The following is an 18,295-nucleotide window of genomic DNA, read 5'->3' on the forward strand; positions in this document are numbered from 1 at the left end:
TTGCCCAAGCCATGATTTAAAACCTAATAGACCTGACTCCAAAGCCCATATTCTTTCCAGAGTAGCAGGGCTCCTTTAAGTACTGTAAAAGCATATCTGACCTGGAGGTCCCTGCAACTGGGTACAGTCACTGCCCTGGTGCTCAATCAACTTTATATATTTTGGATGTGATACCCTGTACACTTTCATATACAGTATTCAGTAAAAACTTCACAATATCTCTTAATTGTGACAGGATAAGATATTTTCAACTTCTGTGATAAGTATAAGGTTAGCTACTTTGTTGTTGTTGTTTAGTTGCTAACTCATGTCGGATTCTTTGCGATCCCATGGACTGCAGCACACCAGTCTCTGTCCTCCACTATCGCCCAGAGATTGCTGAAATTCATGACCATTGAGTCCCTGATTCTATCTAACTGTCTCATCCTCTGCTGCCCACTTCTCCTCCTGCCTTCAATCTTTTGCACTCAACACTCTTTATGGTTGGCAAGTAGTCTATAATTAAAAGTAAAATGAAAAAGTAAAGTAGATTTTTAAACTGGTGGGTGGAATATGGTTGACAGAACTGGTTTGTGTCCCTAAAAGCAAATGGTAGCTGGTCCATGTTTTATGAATACAAGGCATCAAAGGAATATGTGCAACCTGAACTTTTTTTTTTTTTTTGCTGTTTCACGAAAGTGTTCCTTATTACTGCAAGGCATGAGAACTTCACATGACTTGTCAATAATTCTGCTTAATACAGTTATATCATGAATTTATTTTTCAAAGATCCATGCAAACTTCTGTGAAAAGAAAAAAGTTGGCTCTAGGAAAATGATAATAAAGTTAATTATAAATGAATTGCTAAAAAAGATAAGCAATAGATGTGTTGGAAGTTCAAGAAGAGGACACATGGAGTGATTCTGTTAATTCTGGGATGGTAGAAGCAGAAGAACTATTCATTTTCTTAGGTAGACCATTCACGAATCAAGAGAATGATTTAAAATTAAAATCCTAGTAACTGAATTCTGTTAGAAATATTTTAGTCTTTTCCTAGATTCAGTCATCACTATTTTGATATTCAAATTGACCCTGTTACAGACATCACCTTTCACTTATATGAGAAAATCAGCACATGAGATGAGAACACTCATTCTTTATTGTCAGGCATTAGATTTTCCAGAGACAGTTTTAAAGTCAGTGTTCTTAATTTCAGGGTTATTGAAAAACCATTGAAGTCCCAGCACTTTTTTCTCTCTGGCCATCCACATCCCTGTGCTCTAAGCCTCTGCCAAACAATGTTAAAAGCAGTTACTACAGTTAAGCAGATGTGCAAGAATTCTGGGGCTTCCCAGGTGGCACTAGTGATAAAGAACCCACTTGGCAATGAAGGGAACATGAGATGCAGGTTCAATCCCTGGGTGGAGAAGATCCCTTGGAGGAGGGCATGGCAGCCCACTCCAGTATTCTTGCCTGGAGAATCCCCATGGACAGAGAAGCCTGGAGGGATACAATCCATAGAGTTACAAGGAGTCAGACACGACTGAAGTGACCTAGCACGAATGTACGCAAAATACAATGCTCCCTTACCTCCAGACCTTTGTATACACAATCTCTATGAAGAAATTTCTTCTTCAAATTTTTTAATAAAATTAGGGTAAAATTGGTTGCATTTGCTGTATAGCTCTATGAATTTCAACTCATGTATAGATTCGTGTAACAACCACCATAATCAGAACAGTTTCATCACTCCAAACTCCTAGAGCTGTCTCTTTAGAATCACATCCTCTGCAAAACTCTAACTCCTGGAAAATCACTGATCTGTTCTCTGTCACATAGTCTTGTCTTTTCAAGAGTACTGTGTAATTGGAATCATACAATAGTGTACATTTTGAAACTGAGCTTCTTTTATTTGACACAATGCTTTGAGATTAATCCAAATTGTGTGAATCAATAGTTTATTTCTTTTATTGCTGAAAAGAATTCCATTGTGTAGATATACTGCAGTTATTCAGTCATCCATTGAAGGACATTTGGATTGTTTCCACTTTGAGATCACTATGAAAAAAGTTGCTAAGAACTTTCATACACAAGCCTCTATGTGAACACATGTGTGGTAGGCTGAGTAAAGTTCTCCAAAGATGTCCACTTTCTAATCCCTGAAAATTGTGAATATATTACCTGGTGGCAAAATATGCTTTGCAAATGTGATTAATTTTCTTGAGATGGGAATATTATCTTGGATTGTCCTGGCAGGTCCTAAATACAATCACAAGTGTCCTTGTCAGAGAGAAGCACAGGGAGATTTGTCCCAGAGAGAAGAGAAGGCAATGTGATCACAGAAGCAGATGTTGGAATGATGTGGCTATAAGCCAAAGAACACAAGTAACCACCAGGACATAGAAGAAACAGGGGACAGATACTCCTGTAGAGCTTCCTGAAGGAATTCTCTTCTGCTAACATCTTGATTTAAATCCAGTGAAACTGATTTCAGATTCCTGGTCTCCACATCTCTAAGGGAATATATTTCTATTGAGTCACTAAGTTTGAGGTAAGTTTTTACAGTAGCCAAAGGAAACTAACACAATAAGTCTTCTTATTCTAGGTTAAATATCCAGGAGTCCAATTCCTAGGTTTTATGGTAAATATGTGTTTAACTTTAAAAGAAAGTACAAAACTATTTTTCAGAATGATTGTAAAATTTGCATTTGTCAGTAATATATGAAAGTTACATTTGTTCTTCATGCTTATAAGCATGTGATAGTATTTTTCATCATATCCCTTTAATAGGTGTGTGCTGATTGTGATTTTAATTTGCCTTTCACTAATGAAAAATAATGTTCAACATCTTTTCATGTGCTTATTTGCCATCCATTTACCCTCGAGTGAAGTGTGTATTCTAGTCTTTTTTCCATTTTCTAATTGGGTTGTTTGATTTTTAACAATTGCATTTTGAGAATTTTTTTATATAGTCTAGATACAGGTCCTTTGTTGGATATGTATGCTTATATTTTCCTCCTTTTAATAGTCTTTTACAAAGCAAACATTTTTAATTTTGACGAGGCTACATTATAATTTTTTTCTATGGATCTTGCTTTGGATGTCAAATCTGAACTTTTCATCACACCCTCAGAAACAAAGAATTTCTTCTGTTTTTCTTTTTTTAATCTTTTATAGTTTTATAGCTAGGCCCATGATCCATTTTGGGTTAATTTTTGTATAAGATATGAGGTTTAAGTTGAGATTCATTTTTTGCATTTGGTTGTCCAATTATTGCAGTACCACTTGTTGATAAAGTATCTTTTCTCCTTCAAATAATATTTGCATCTTTATCATTTCTCAGTCAGTCATACTTTTGAAAGTCTACTCTGTCCTTTTGACTTACATTGCTGCCATGATTCCACACAGTATTAATATGGATAACTGTAGCTATATAGAAAGTCTTAAAGTTCCTCTAACTTTATCCTTATTTTTCAGAATTATTTTGGCTAGTATAGTTTCTTTGCCTTTCCTTATACATTTTAAATAAGATTGTCTGAACAAATAATACTGCTGAAATTGTGATAAGAATTGCACTAAGTTTGTAAGATAAATTTTGGAAAAATTGACGATTTTACTATGTTGAGTCTTCTGATCCAAAACCACATGATTAATTAAGATCTTGCTTGAATTTCTTCATCTGTTTTTGGTAGTTTTCAGCATCAGGATCCTGTTGACTCCTAATACCAGAATGAGACAAAGACATTGCAAGAAAGGAAAAATACAGATGAGTATCTTTCATAACATATATCGCCTCGTTTTTCAACAAAATTTTCAACATAAGATTCACAAATAAAATGCAGAAATGTATAAGAGAATTATATACCACAACCAAATGAGATTTATTCCACATGTACAAGGCTCATTCGTCATTTAAAAATCACTTAATGTACATTGTGAAATAATTAGCATGATCATGTTAATTAATGCATTCATCACCTCACAAAGTTGTCTTTTTGTGTGTGTGGTGAGAATGCTTAAGATCTACTCTCAGCAAATTTCAAATATATAATATTTATTATTAATTATAATAGCCATGCTAAATATTAGATGCTCAAAACTTAGTCACCTTACTCTGAAAGTTTGTACCTATTGAGCCTGTTGTTCAGTCATGTACAACTCTTTGCGACCCCATGGACTACAGCACGCCAGGCTTCCCTGTCCTTACCATCTCCCACAGCTTGCTTAAAGTTGTATCCACTGAGTCAGTGATGCCATCCAACCATCTTGTTCTCTGTCATCCCCTTCTCCTCTTGTCTTCAATCTTTCCCAGCATCAGGGTCTTTTCTAATGAATCAGCACTTCACATCAGGTGGCCAAAGTATTGGAGCTTCAGCTTCAGCATTAATCCTTCTGATGAATATTCAGGATTGATTTCCTTTAGGATTGGCTGGTTTGATCTCCTTAGAGTCCAAGGGACTCGCAAGAGTCTTCTCCAACACCACGGTTCAAAAGCATCAATTCTTTGATGCTCAGCCTTCTTTATGGTCCAACTCTCAGATCCATACATGACTACTGGAACAAACCATAACTGTGACTATATGGACCTTTGTTGGCAAAGTAATGTCTCTGCTTTTTAATAAGCTGTCTAGGTAGGTCATAACTTTTCTTCCAAGGAGCAAGCATCTTTTAATTTCATGGCTGCAGTTACCATCTGCAGTGATTTTGGAGCCCAAGAAAATAAAGTCTGGCACTGTTTCCACTGTTTCCCCATCTATTTGCCATGAATTGATGGGACCAGATGCCATGATCTTAGTTTTCTGAATGTTGAGTTTTAAGCCAGCTTTTTCACTCTCCTCTTTCACCTTTATCAAGAGGCCCCTCAGTTCATCTTCACCTTCTACCATAAGGGTGGTGTAATTTGCATATCTGAGATTATTGATATTTCTCCCGGCAATCTTGATTCCAGCTTGTGCTTCATCCAGCCTGGCATTTTGACATGATGTACCCTGTGTATTGTAGCTCAGCTGGTAAAGAATCCACCTGCAATGTGGGAGACCTGGGTTCAATCCCTGGGTTGGGAAGATCTCCTTGAGAAGAGAAAGGCTACCCACTCCAGTATTCTGGCCTAGAGAATTCCGTGAACTGTATAGTCCACAGGGTCACAAAGAGACTTGACTGAGCGACTTTCACTCACCCTGCATGTAAGTTAAATTAGCAAGGTGACAATATAGAGCCTTGATGTACTCCTTTGCCAAATTTGAACCAGTTCATTGTTCTATGTCTGGTTCTAACTGTTGCTTCCTGACATACAGGTTTCTGAAGTGGTCTGATATTCCTATCTCTTGAAGAATTTTCCACAGTTTGTTGTGATCCACACAGTCAAAGGCTTTGGCATTGTCAATAAAGCAGAAGTAGATGTTTTTTTGGAACTCTCTTGTTTTTCTGATGATCCAACAGATGTTGGCAATTTGATTTCTGGTTCCTCTGCCTTTTCTAAATCCAGCTTGAACATCTGGAAGTTCTCGGTTCACATACTGTTGAAGCCCAGCTTGGAGAATTTGAGCATTCTTTGCTAGCATGTGAGATGAGTGTAATTGTGTGGTGGTTTGAAAATTGTTTGGCACTGCCTTTCTTTGGGATTGGAATAAAAACTGACCTTTTCCAGTCTTGTGGCCACTGTTAAGTTTTCCAAATTTGCTGGCATATTGAGTGCTGCACATTCACAGCATCATCTTTTGGAATTTGAAATAGCTCAGCTGGAATTCCATCACCTCCACTAGCTTTGTTCATAGTGATGCTTCCTAAGGCCCACTTGACTTCACATTCCAGGATGTCTGGCTCTAGGTGAGTGATCGCAGTATCATGGTTACCTGGGTCATGAAGATCTTTTTTGTATAGTTCTGTGTATTCTTGCCTCCTCTTCTTAATGTCTCCTGCTTCTGTTAGGTCCATACCATTTCTGTCCTTTACTGTGACCATCTTTGTGTGAAATGTTCCCTTGGCATCTCTAATTTTCTTGAAGCGATCTCTAGTCTTTCCCATTCTATTGTTTTCCTCTCTTTCTTTGTATTGTTCACTTAGGAAGCCTTTATTTTTATTTTTTCTCCTTGCTATTCTTTGGAACTCTACATTCAGATGGGTATATCTTTCCGTTACTCCTTTGCCTTTTGCTTTTCTTCTTTTCTCAGCTATTTCTAAGCCCTGCCCAGACAATCATTTTGCCTTTTTGCCACCTTTCCTCTGCCCCATTTTACTCTTTATTATTATGATATATACACAGTTATATAGTATGTTATATATCTTATAGTTTATATGTGTATATGTGTATGTATGTATATACCTATATTTATTTGTATATACAAAGGTATGTGCAATATGTGCTATATTATATATTGCATATGTAATATACACAATGTTATATAACATGTACAATATATACCTGTATAATAAATATATATATATAATAAGCAATATTATATATTGTATATATTATATTGTATATTATATGATTTTTATATATACAATGTAGACTAAATTCTATATTATATATATCCAATATTTGTTATACATATACTTATATGTATAAACTTTTATTATATTGCATTTATAATAGATTTTGTACTGTATGTGAACTTTATACAATATTATATATTATATACATGTAACACTTATTGTATGGTATATTTATTATGCTATATATTTTATACAATATATATTATATTATGCTTTGTGTAATTTGTTATATTTTGTCAGATATATCATATATATTACAAATAATGCACATATTTATGCTCTAAATATTATATAATACATAATATACATTGCCTATTATGCAATGTATATATATTTCATTATTCAGTTAGGCAGAATTTCTTTGTTATAATATATATGAGATTATATAATTAAAATTATATTTAATATATTTTATATAAACATATAATATAACATAATATAATATTGTATTATATAATCACATAACATATATATTTGTGTATATAAAAGAAGGAAATGGCAACCCACTCCAATATTCTTGCCTGGAAAATCTCACGGATAGAGTAGCCTGACAGGTGACAGTCCATGGGGTTGCAAAGTGTCAGACACGACTGAGTGACTTCACTAATATATTTTAATATATGTTACACTATATATAATATATGTGTTATTTTAATATATATATTTTATATATAATATATAAAATATGTGTATCAATATACATCATAACATAATTAAAATTATTATTAATATATGACATATGTATTATAAAATTCTGCAATATGATGCTGTGAAAGTGCTGCACTCAATATGACAGCAAATTTGGAAAACTCAGCAGTGGCCACAGGACTGGGAAAGGTCAGTTTTCATTTCAATCCTAATTATATTTTCATATAATTATATATATTTATAATTATAAGTATATAATATTATATAATGTAATAATAATACACACAATATTATATTTAATATATATATTCATATATATGCTTCTCAGGTGGCAGTAGTGGTAAAGAACCGATCTGCTAACGTAAGAGACTTAAGAGATATGAGCTCAGTCCCTGGGTTGGGAAGATGCCCTGGAGGAGGATATGGCACCCCAGTCCAATATTCTTGCCTGGAGAATCCCATGGACAGATGAGTCTGGCGGGCTACATTCCATAGGGTCACACAGAGTCTGACACTACTGAAGTGACTTAGCATGCATGATTTATAAATAAACATATATATAAATATATACAAACACATACATAGCATGTCTTCTTTATCAGTTCATCTATTCTTGAATACTTGGGTCAATTCTGTATCTTAGTTATTGTAAATAGTGATACTATGAAGATTGGGGTCATGTATCTTTTTGAATTACTATTTTTGTTTTTTCCTGATATGTACCTGGGAGTGGAATTGCTGGAGAACCAACTGTAGTAGTGAACACTGTATAAGTAGGGAGGGACATCTTTGCTTTCTACTCATTTATCCTTTAAATCTAAAATTACTTTAAAAAATAAATATCACTTAAAAATATTTATGTATTGTTAGATTTATCCATATATATTTTATTTTGTTTGGGTGATCATAAATTGAATTTTGTTTTAAATTTCAGTTTCTAGTTGTTCATTGCCAGCATATAGAAATATGACTGATATTTGCCTGCTGATCTGATATCATTCAATTGTGCTAAACTTATTTGTTGTACAAATTATTTTCTTCAGTTTTCTCGGAATTTTTCTACATAGATAATCAGTTTGATTTTGAACAGGGACCATTTTATTTCTCTCTTTCCAATTTGTATGCACAGGCACACATACACACAGATACACGATCAGTTCTTAGCGGACTTTGCAGGAATGTATATCTTTCATTCAATGATGAATATTCGAATGTTTGGATGTTATCTGCATAATGTACTTTTGTCACTATGAATTCCCTTCGTATTTTTTAATGACAGTTTATGTATACATCAAGAAAATCATGTCATCTTTGGTGAATGTCAGCAATACTCTAAATATAATACACATCTATAAAACCTTTGTAATTATCTAATAAAAATAATTGTTTTTGCTCATGTTCTCAGACTTCCTGCAAAAGTCTTCAATTAGTGTAAACACAGTTCCTGATAAATGCACCTCAGAAAGAAGGTTACTAAGTCATTTTGAATGGAATTAAAACAGCATGGTGATTTAACTGAAATGGAAAAAAACAAACAAAAGATACATTCTTACCTTGTTTTCTTCATTTACACCAAAGGAAGCAATAGCCCATCTTCTAACAACTGTCAAGATACCATTACAATAACAATTCTGCATCTGATTAGAGTTCCCAATAGACTTCTAAACAGAGAACATTCATGAGGAAGAAAATATTCAAGTAACCAGTATTCTTAAGAGTAAAACCTACACTACACAGTAACCTGTGAGAGATAATACATAGAATTCTTTGTGTTCTTGTTTTGAAATTATTTTATGGAGTCATATTTGGCATATCATATAATTTTCCCTTATCATGTGTACAATTCAATGATTTTGGGAGGAAATTTACCAAGTTCGTTAAAATTACTTAAGCCATCACCATTTATCAATTTTATAACACTTTTGTCACCATAATATGAAACTTTCTGCACATTCATAGTTCCTGTGACTAGTCCCATTTTTTTCACCACCACACCAGGTAAATACTAACATCCTTTCTATTTTTATCTTTGCTTTTTTGAGGACATTTTATACAAAGGGGATAATAAAATATATGGTCTTTTTTGTCTGGCTTCTTTCACTAAGTTTCTGAGGTGTGGTAGCATGTCTTAATTTTTAATGGCTAAATAATATTCCATTGGATGGATATACTATATTTTGTTTAGTCATTCATAAGTTGATGGACATTTGGGTTGTTTACACCTTTTGGTTACCATGAATAATTTTGCTGTGAACATCTGTGTACAAGTTTTTGTGTGCAATATATTTTCACTTTTATTGGGTATATACATAGGAGTGGAATTTCTGGGTATACGGTAACACTGTGCTTAACTTTTTGAGTAATTGCCAACTTTTTTTCCAAATAAACTGTGCAGTTTTTCAGCCCCACCAGAAATGTATGTCAGTTTCAATTTCTGGAGCACTTTTTATTTTTGATTTATCGTTTTGATTATAGCCATTCTAGAGGGTGTGAAAGAGTGTCTTATTGTGTGACTTTTATCATCATTCCTCTAAAGATTTAGTGATGTTTGAGTATTCTTTTCACATGCTTATCAGTAATTCATATATCTTCTTTGGTAAAATGTCTATTCAAATAATTTGCCCATTTGTTGACAGGATTGTTTATTCATTACTAATGTGTAAAATTCTTTTATATATTCTAGATACAAGTCCAGGTATGTGTTTTGCAAATATTTCCTCCCTTTCTGTTGCTTGTCTTTTTTAATTTAAACTTTTCATTTTCAGATAATTATAGATTTATAGGCAACTGTAACATTAATACAGAAATCCCACTTACTTCTTACCTGTTACCTCAATGGTAAGATCTTGCAGAACTATAGTACCTTGAAGTGAAGTCGCTCAGTCGTGTCCGACTCTTTGCAACCCCCATGGACTGTAGCCCACCAGGCCCCTCTGTCCATGGGATTTTCCAGGCAAGAGTACTGGAGTGGGTTGCCATTTCCTTCTCCAGGGGATCTTCCCGACCCAGGGATCGAACTCGGGTCTCCTGCATTGCAGGCGGATGCTTTACCATCTGAGCCACCAGGGAAGCCCCATAGTACCTTATCACAAACCAAAATAATGACATTAGTAAAGTCACATAGCAAAGCATTTCTGTTACCACAAAGATAGGCTTCCCTGGTAGGTCAGACAGTAAAGAATCTGCCTGCAATGCAGAATGCCAGGGTTCAATCCCTGGGTCGGGAAGATCCCCTGGAGAAGGAAATAGCAACCCACTCCAGTACTCTTGCCTGGAAAATCCCGTGGATGGAGGAGCCTGGTAGGCTACAGTCCATGGGGTCACAAAGAGTTGAACACGACTGAGTGACTTCACTTTCACTTTTCTTTCTTTTCACCAGACCCACTCCTACAACATATGTTTTAATAAAACAAGATTAGTCAGAAGGTTCTTGTTGAGAAGGAGAAACATGTTCTGGGGTAAGATACATTGTTGTTATATAATCATTATCATCAGGGGCTTGCCTGATAGCACAGGTGGTAAAGAATCTGCCTGCAATGCCGGAGACCTGAGCTTGATCCCTGGGTTGGGAGGATCCCCTGGAGAAGAGAATGGCAACCCATTCTAGTATTCTTGCCTGGAGAATTCCATGGACAGAGGAGCCTGGCAGCCTAAGATGGGGGTTCATGCGGTTGCAAGGAGTCAGACATGACTGAGCAACTAACACTTTCAATCATTAGTACAAGCTTAAGGAAAAACATACCCTTGAGCAAGATGAGTTGTTTTGTTGTGTAATCATTAGCTCCGGGCTTAAAAAAAAGTTAGTCTTAAAGACTTGTTGTAACAACTTGGCATTTAAGAAAAAAATCATCTTATGTGACTAAGACAAAGCAATGCAGGAAAAAATGTTTGTCCCTTTTCTCCTCCTTGAGAGCCCCAGACCCCTTTCTCCTCAAGGGCCCTGGACTCCTTATCAACCTAACTAAAAATTGACTCTCACCACAAAGATAGAGCCACACTCATTTCCCTCATACTCTACTCTTTCCTTAACCCCATTAACCCATTAATCTGTTAATTTGTTGAATATTTTCTTTCTTTTGTGGTATATGCTTTAAAAAAACACTTTCAAATTAAAATCATTTCCAAGAAATTTGGAATACCGCTTTCAATATTGCTATTGTAGTCAGTTTATGGAAACCCCTCAAACTTATTTTTAGACACTTTTAATGAAATTATTATTTTTTTGTTTTGTTTTTCATAGACCAGATGCTGCCATATGGCATCAGTATGTTCAACTTCAGTATCAGAGACAAAATGGAATGCCTGCCAGATTTCCCTAGAGTCCTCATATCATAAAAGAAATGGTTTGTGAATTCAGGAAACTTAGCATTATGACAGGTCCTCCAAGCCAACTGAAACAGAAAGGACACTAGGTGATATCTGCCTTACAGGATAGCCATCCCACCCAAATGCCTTAAAAGACTGCAGGTTGATGGTGTTAAAAGCTATTTTTCTTCATTGGTCCACTTTAGTATCAACTTAGCTGTAGAGTGTCCCTTTCCTGGAGTAGCTACAGGTACAGCCTTCCATTAGCCAAAGAAGTTTCACTTGTGAATCTGACACCATGGATTTATATGAGAATTAATGCTAAACTTGGTGGAGTTACATCTCTATAATTAACATGTATAAAGACAATTATTCATGTAATTGCAGCCTTAAATTCATTATTCTTCACTTGTGCTCCCTTTTTTCTATGCTCTTAAGAAAATGGAAGTGACAATATTTATTAGTAATGCTAGATAATATACAGTTTAAAAATCTTGATGGCTTAAAGCAAGAAAGGCTCATTCCTCACACAAAGTCTTTTGCTAAACATAACATTGAATGAAAAAAGGTAAAGTCAAGCAAGTATATACCAGAACTCCAGATCAAGCAAAATTTGATGGTATAAATTTATGAAATCATGCACATAGGGTGAGGAGATGGTACATTAATTAGCTTGACTGCAGAAACCGTTTCACTAAGTGTATCTATATCAAAACATCATGCTATATGCTTTAATATATACAATTTTTTAAAGAATATACTTCAAGATAGTCATTATCTTTAAGATGGATAGTGACTACATAAGAGGTCATTAGATTCCTTGTATCTTACACATTGTATATACTTTTATGTTTGTGAAATATTTCATAGTGCTCAAAATGGACATTATCAATGATAAATTTGAATTTTGAAAACAGTTTTAGAAACCCTGGTTAAGAGTAAAACGTAATGAGATCTACAGGTACCTTATAACACTTAACTGAGATACTAGTCTAAACTAAATCTCCCTCTTTGTAAATCTTTTCATAAATTCTAAGGACAATATTTATACTTTTGAATGACAAAATAGAGACAGTATATGGTTTTAGCTAATTACACAGACAAGAGGCAAAATGACTTGGATTTGATTCAGGTTACATCAAACATTGTTGTTGCTTAGTTGCTAAGTCACGTTCAACTCTTTTGTGACCATGTAGCCCACCAGGCTCTTTTGTCTATGGGATTTCCTAGGCAAGAATACTACAGCAGGTTGCCATTTCCTCCTCCAGGAGATCTTCCCAATCCAAGGATCGAACCCCTGTCTTCTGCATTGGCAGGCTGATTCTTTACCATTGAGACACCAGGGAAGCACACATACCAATAAAAAAATTGAACCGGAAGACTGGAAGATGAGAGACCGTGGTCCATTCTAAATGTTAACTGAAATATTAGCCTGTGAGCTTCACTGCAAGGAAAAAATGCAGATGTGACGCCACTCTCTGGCATCCTTTGTGATTGTTATTGTTCAAGCAGTTCCGTATAGAATCACATCTCAAAGGAGATCAAAGTACACAGTAGATGCTCAATAAATGTTTGTTAATTGGCATTAAATTAATCTAAATTAAGACCAATGTTTTTCAAGTATCTCTACATGTAATTTTATTACTTTTATATACATCTGTATATCCATATCTATATGTGTATCTAAAGTATAAATAAATGGATGATATAGATATTTATATAAATCCATATTTATATCTATATAATATTCTCTGGGTATGTAAGTTGGAAGAATATAGAAACATATGAACAGCCTGAAATGGTTGACTCACAGGGAATAACTAAGAATAACCAGAAAGCTATGATGTGGGCACTTAAACTAACCTGTAGACATTCATTTCAGGAGTTATAAAACCTCCATAAGTAGTTTATGAACAGAATTTAGGGAGCTAGTAAAGATGGCCACATCAGAAATAGTTTAAGGACTACAAGAAGTTAGGTTAGTTAGTTAAATGAAGTTAAATTAATTAAAAATTCTTTTAAATCATTATTATATGACAGCCATGCTACTGCTGCTGCTGCTAAGTCTCTTTAGTCGTGTCCGACTCTGTGCGACCCCATAGACGGCAGCCCACCAGGCTCTGCCGTCCCTGGGATTCTCCAGGCAAGAACACTGACAGCCTTATAGAATGGTTAAATTCTAGTTCTTCTAACAACAATGTAAAAACTAAAATGTATATATCTATGATGAACTGATATGTGGAGTGATTGAAAAAGGATATAATAGAATACCTAAAAGACCTAAGAAATAATGAAACTAAGTTGAAAGGAGTAAAGTGGAATTTCATGAAACAGTGACAAATTTTAAATGAAATGGCTTTTGTACTATGACATTTGTAGAAAAATAACCCCCCTTCCAAAATTGCAAATCAGAACCATAACTCAAAAGTTGTAATCAAGGAAGAAGCTGTGGTTTAAACAACTGATTTGGACAATTATAGTTGAAATGGAAACATAATTTGTCAGTTTGCTGGATAATATGACCTTCCTTAGATATTAAACAGAATTTTAGGTACCTAAATTATAAAATACAGAATGTTAGGTTTCCAAGGGCATCAACTCAAATTACCATATTTTACATGAGTTTTTTCATAGGAGTTCGCTGGCTTGTCCTTGTTGTTCAGTCGCTCAGTCATGTCCAACTCTTTGTGACCCCATGGACTGCAGCACGCCAGGCTTCCGTTTCCTTCACCATCTCCAAGAGCTTGCTCAAACTCATGTCTATCGAGTCGGTAATGCCATCCAACCATCTCATCTTCTGTTATCCCCTTCTCCTCCTGCCTTCAATCTTTCCCAGCCTCAGGGTCTTTTCTAATGAGCTGGCTCTTCGCATCAGGTGACCAAACTTCTGGAGCTTCAGCTTCAGCATCAATCCTTCTAACGAATATTCAGAATTGATTTCCTTTAGGATTTGATCTCCTTGCAGTCCAAGGGACTCGCAAGAGTCTTATCCAACACCACAGTTCAAAACATCAGCTCTTCGGTGCTCAGCTTTTTTTATGGTCCAACTCTCCCATGCATACATGACTATTGGAAAAACCATAGCTTTGACTATATGGACCTTTGTTGACAAAGTAATGTCTCTGCTTTTTAATATGTTGTCTAGGTTTGTCATAGCTTTTCTTCCAAGGAGCAAGTGTCTTTTAATTTCATGGCTGCAGTCACCATGGCTGCAGTGATTTTGGAGCCCAAGAAAATAAAGTCTCTCAGTTTCCAGTTTTCCCCGTTCTATTTGCCATGAAGTGACAGGACTGGATGCCATGATCTTAGTTTTCTGAATGTTGAATTTTAAGCTTTTTCACTTTTTCACTCTCCTCTTTCACTTTCATCAAGAGGCTCTTTAGTTCCTCTTTGCTTTCTGCCATAAAGGTGGTGTCATCTGCATATCTGAGGCTTGTCCTGCTCAGTTGCTAAGTTGTGTCCAACTCTTTGTGACCTCATGGACTATAGCCCACCAGGCTTAGACTTTGTCTATGGGATTTCCTAGGCAAGAATACTGGAGTGGGTTGCCATTTTCCTCTCCATAGGCTTATCCTAGGGCATGCAATGAATGAACATAGCTTGGTCTAGGACCCTGGACTCTAAGTCCAGTGTTCCTCCTTTTATAAGATTTAAGTTTCTTTGGATTCTACAAAATAGAATTGGAAAAGTCTGCTAGCAAAATTTTAAAGAAGGAAAAACTTGGCGCTGACCTCTCTGCCCATTCTCTCAATACAGGTGCTCAGTATTCTCATTTTGTTCACAAGCTTAGTACTGCTGCAGTTCATGCAGTCCGATCCTTCATATTCCAGAACTTTGTCATCTCACTCTCCAAGGTTACCACAGTTTGAATGTAAAAAAATTAAGAAGTTCCTAACAGTAGAATATCAGGCCATAGGAAAAGGCTTGAAAAGGAAAGGATGTATGTATATCCTCAAGTCACAAGTAGTTTCATACACAAATCTTCTACTCTGCTGCAGCTAAATCGCTTCAGTCGTGTCTGACTCTTTGGACCCCGTGGACTGTAGCCCAACAGGCTCCTCCGTCCCTGGGATTCTGCAGGCAAGAATACTGTAGTGGGTTGCCATTTCCTTCTCCAGCTTCTACTCTGGTGGCATACATATATCTGACTACATTTTTTTTCTTTTGCAATTACAAAGGCAAATTCAACTTAGTATTTTTTCACAGATCCTAATAAGCAAACCCTGAGTGCACAGTCTCAGATTGGATCACCAATGAACATTTGCAACAAGGTTATTTCAGGCAACTTAATGACCTAACAGCTCAGCAATCAAATCAATCATTCGGCACCTGTCCTTTAACTAGACAGAAATCTATATCCCTGACAAATCAGGCCTCCCTACAATATTCCATACAAAAAAGAAAAAAAAAAAAGACTACAGCATGAGTCAGAATGAGATATCAGAACAAACTATTGTATAATTTAATAAAATATATAATTACCTTTTCTTTATCACAAACGCATCAGTATGCCTATAGGTTCAGTTCCAAACATAGCAATCGAGCACCTACAACTGCATGAGGATGGAAGGCTTAGACTTTTTCCTCTTTATACTAAATATAGCTTAGTGAGGAACTGTTGCAGAATATAGATTAATCACGCTCTTTGTTCCAGTAATAGTGCATATCAATATTACTACTTTTCAGAACAGCAATTCTCTCCACCTCAGAAATCTAAAGAGAGGAATATGCTGATGTCACTAAAATATATTGTCATGAAATAATTTTCTACCACATAGGTTAAGTGGAGAAGTCTTTCTGGTTATTAGCAGTGCTGCCTTTAAAAGTTTTTTTTTTTTTTAATAATCCATAGCCAAGCTGATATTCAAGGATAAATGTATTTTTTCAGAATGTGCATGATAATGACCTTATTTTAAAATTCTTTGATAAGATTAGTTGGTACAGGCCCTGAAACCTGTAAGAAATGGCTCACAGACAGTATCCTAATTAGCACTAGGGTCCATGTGGCCCTCCAAGTATCCATGTTTCTCTTGGCATGACCTACAAATTCATTCATGCATTTTTTAAAACAGTGATAGCCAAATACTTTTCTCTTTTAAAAGCTTGTTCCTCTCTCTTTCTCTGAAAGTAAACCTATGCTTTGAGAATTGTTTTTCTCTCTCTTCAAACTTAAAGCACAATTAGTTTACCAAAGGGAGAACTCTGCCTTAGTTTCTATTTGAGTTCTGTATTTGGAGAAAGGAAAAAGAAACTATTCACCTTGTATCAATTTTGAATGAGGCCTGAGTCCCTTATTTATTAATTATCATTTAAGATGTCAACAGATGTGCTCTATATTTGAAGGAATAGATGGCTTTTATAGAGCTTATCTTCTGATGCTCTCCAATTGCCAAGCACAGCAGTCTCTGGAATATTGAACAAGCTAATGGAGGTGCCATAGTGATGCACTGTTGCAGTTAGGAGCAGAATATTAAACACAGAGTTTTTTAAGTATTTGGTTGTAAGCACATACCCTCAATCCTATTAAAGAATAAAACTTCTTAATATCTCATTGCAACAGTTAATAGCATTAAATATCTCAAAAATAACATTATAAAGTTGAGGGAACAATACATCACATAAAAAAGTAAGGGGATGTGGTGATATTTCATTGTTTACAGCCCAACCAATATGTGTATTTCTACAGTAATTAAACTCTCTGGATTCAGTATGATTTTGAGTTTCTAAATCATATGTGTGTATTAAAATATGAGAATTCAATTATTATCATGCAATGCATTTGGTATTCAGTCAGTTGGATTATCTTCTGGTCTAAACTCCTAATTACAATATCTATCAGAGAGGAAGAGAGAGCATGTGAGCATGAGCGAGTGCTGCTGTTCAGACTGTAATTGAAAGTTAACAGGATGTTTCATTACTACCCAGATATGATCCAATTCCACCTATAATTTCACTAGGAGAAAAAATAGTGCTTTATATTCTATTAATTCTGAACACTTTTTATTGTTTATATTTTTATAATACACTCTGTAAAGGTAATAAATCGTGTCATTTTTCCATTTGATTTCAACTATCTAATCAGCTTGTGAGTAACGAGGAGCATTATAAAGTGGCAATGCAATCTTGAATACACATGGAAACAGCACCACAAATCTGCTTGCCTATTACTTTCAGTGAAGCTAATAATCAAAAGTGCCTCTTATAAAAAGTACTGCATATTATAGCTTTGGAGAATTCAGAGGATATCTTAGAGAACTGCTATGCATAAGTGTTCATGAAGGTCAAGATAACTAATATAGCAGGGGATGTGTTGCTGAGGGGAAGGGAGATTTTTCCAATTTTGCAGAGGCCCACAAGTCCATAAGCCAACAATATTATAGAGTTATAGGACAAACTCAAGGGGAGTTAGCTCAAGAAAGGGAGGAAGTGACCTAGGGAATTATAAGGCATCACTAACATTGATCAGCTCTTTCACATACATTATTTCAGTGGTTTCCAACTGTATTAGAATGTAATTCAGCTGTTATAAAAGAAAAATGTAGCAATGGATTAAAAACTGATGTCTTTCACATAAAGGTCCAGCTTGGTGGATCAGCCTAGTATGGGTGGTCCTTAACAATCAGTGGTCCAGGATCACAAGATGACTGCTCTACTTTCTCAACACAGTTTTCCAATTCATGACCCAAATGGCTGATCCAGATTCAGATGTAATTTCTGCATTCCACCCAGCAGAAAAGGGATGATAAAGAAAGAAGAGGGCAGGCTTTCTCTTTATCAGCATTCCCATATGTTGCCTATCTTACTTATGCTTACATTCCATTAGTCATAACTTTATGGCATGGCCACTCATAGTTGCATGAGACACCAT

The sequence above is a fragment of the Dama dama genome, chromosome X (assembly GCF_033118175.1).
Source record: "Dama dama isolate Ldn47 chromosome X, ASM3311817v1, whole genome shotgun sequence".
NCBI lineage: Eukaryota > Metazoa > Chordata > Mammalia > Artiodactyla > Cervidae > Dama > Dama dama.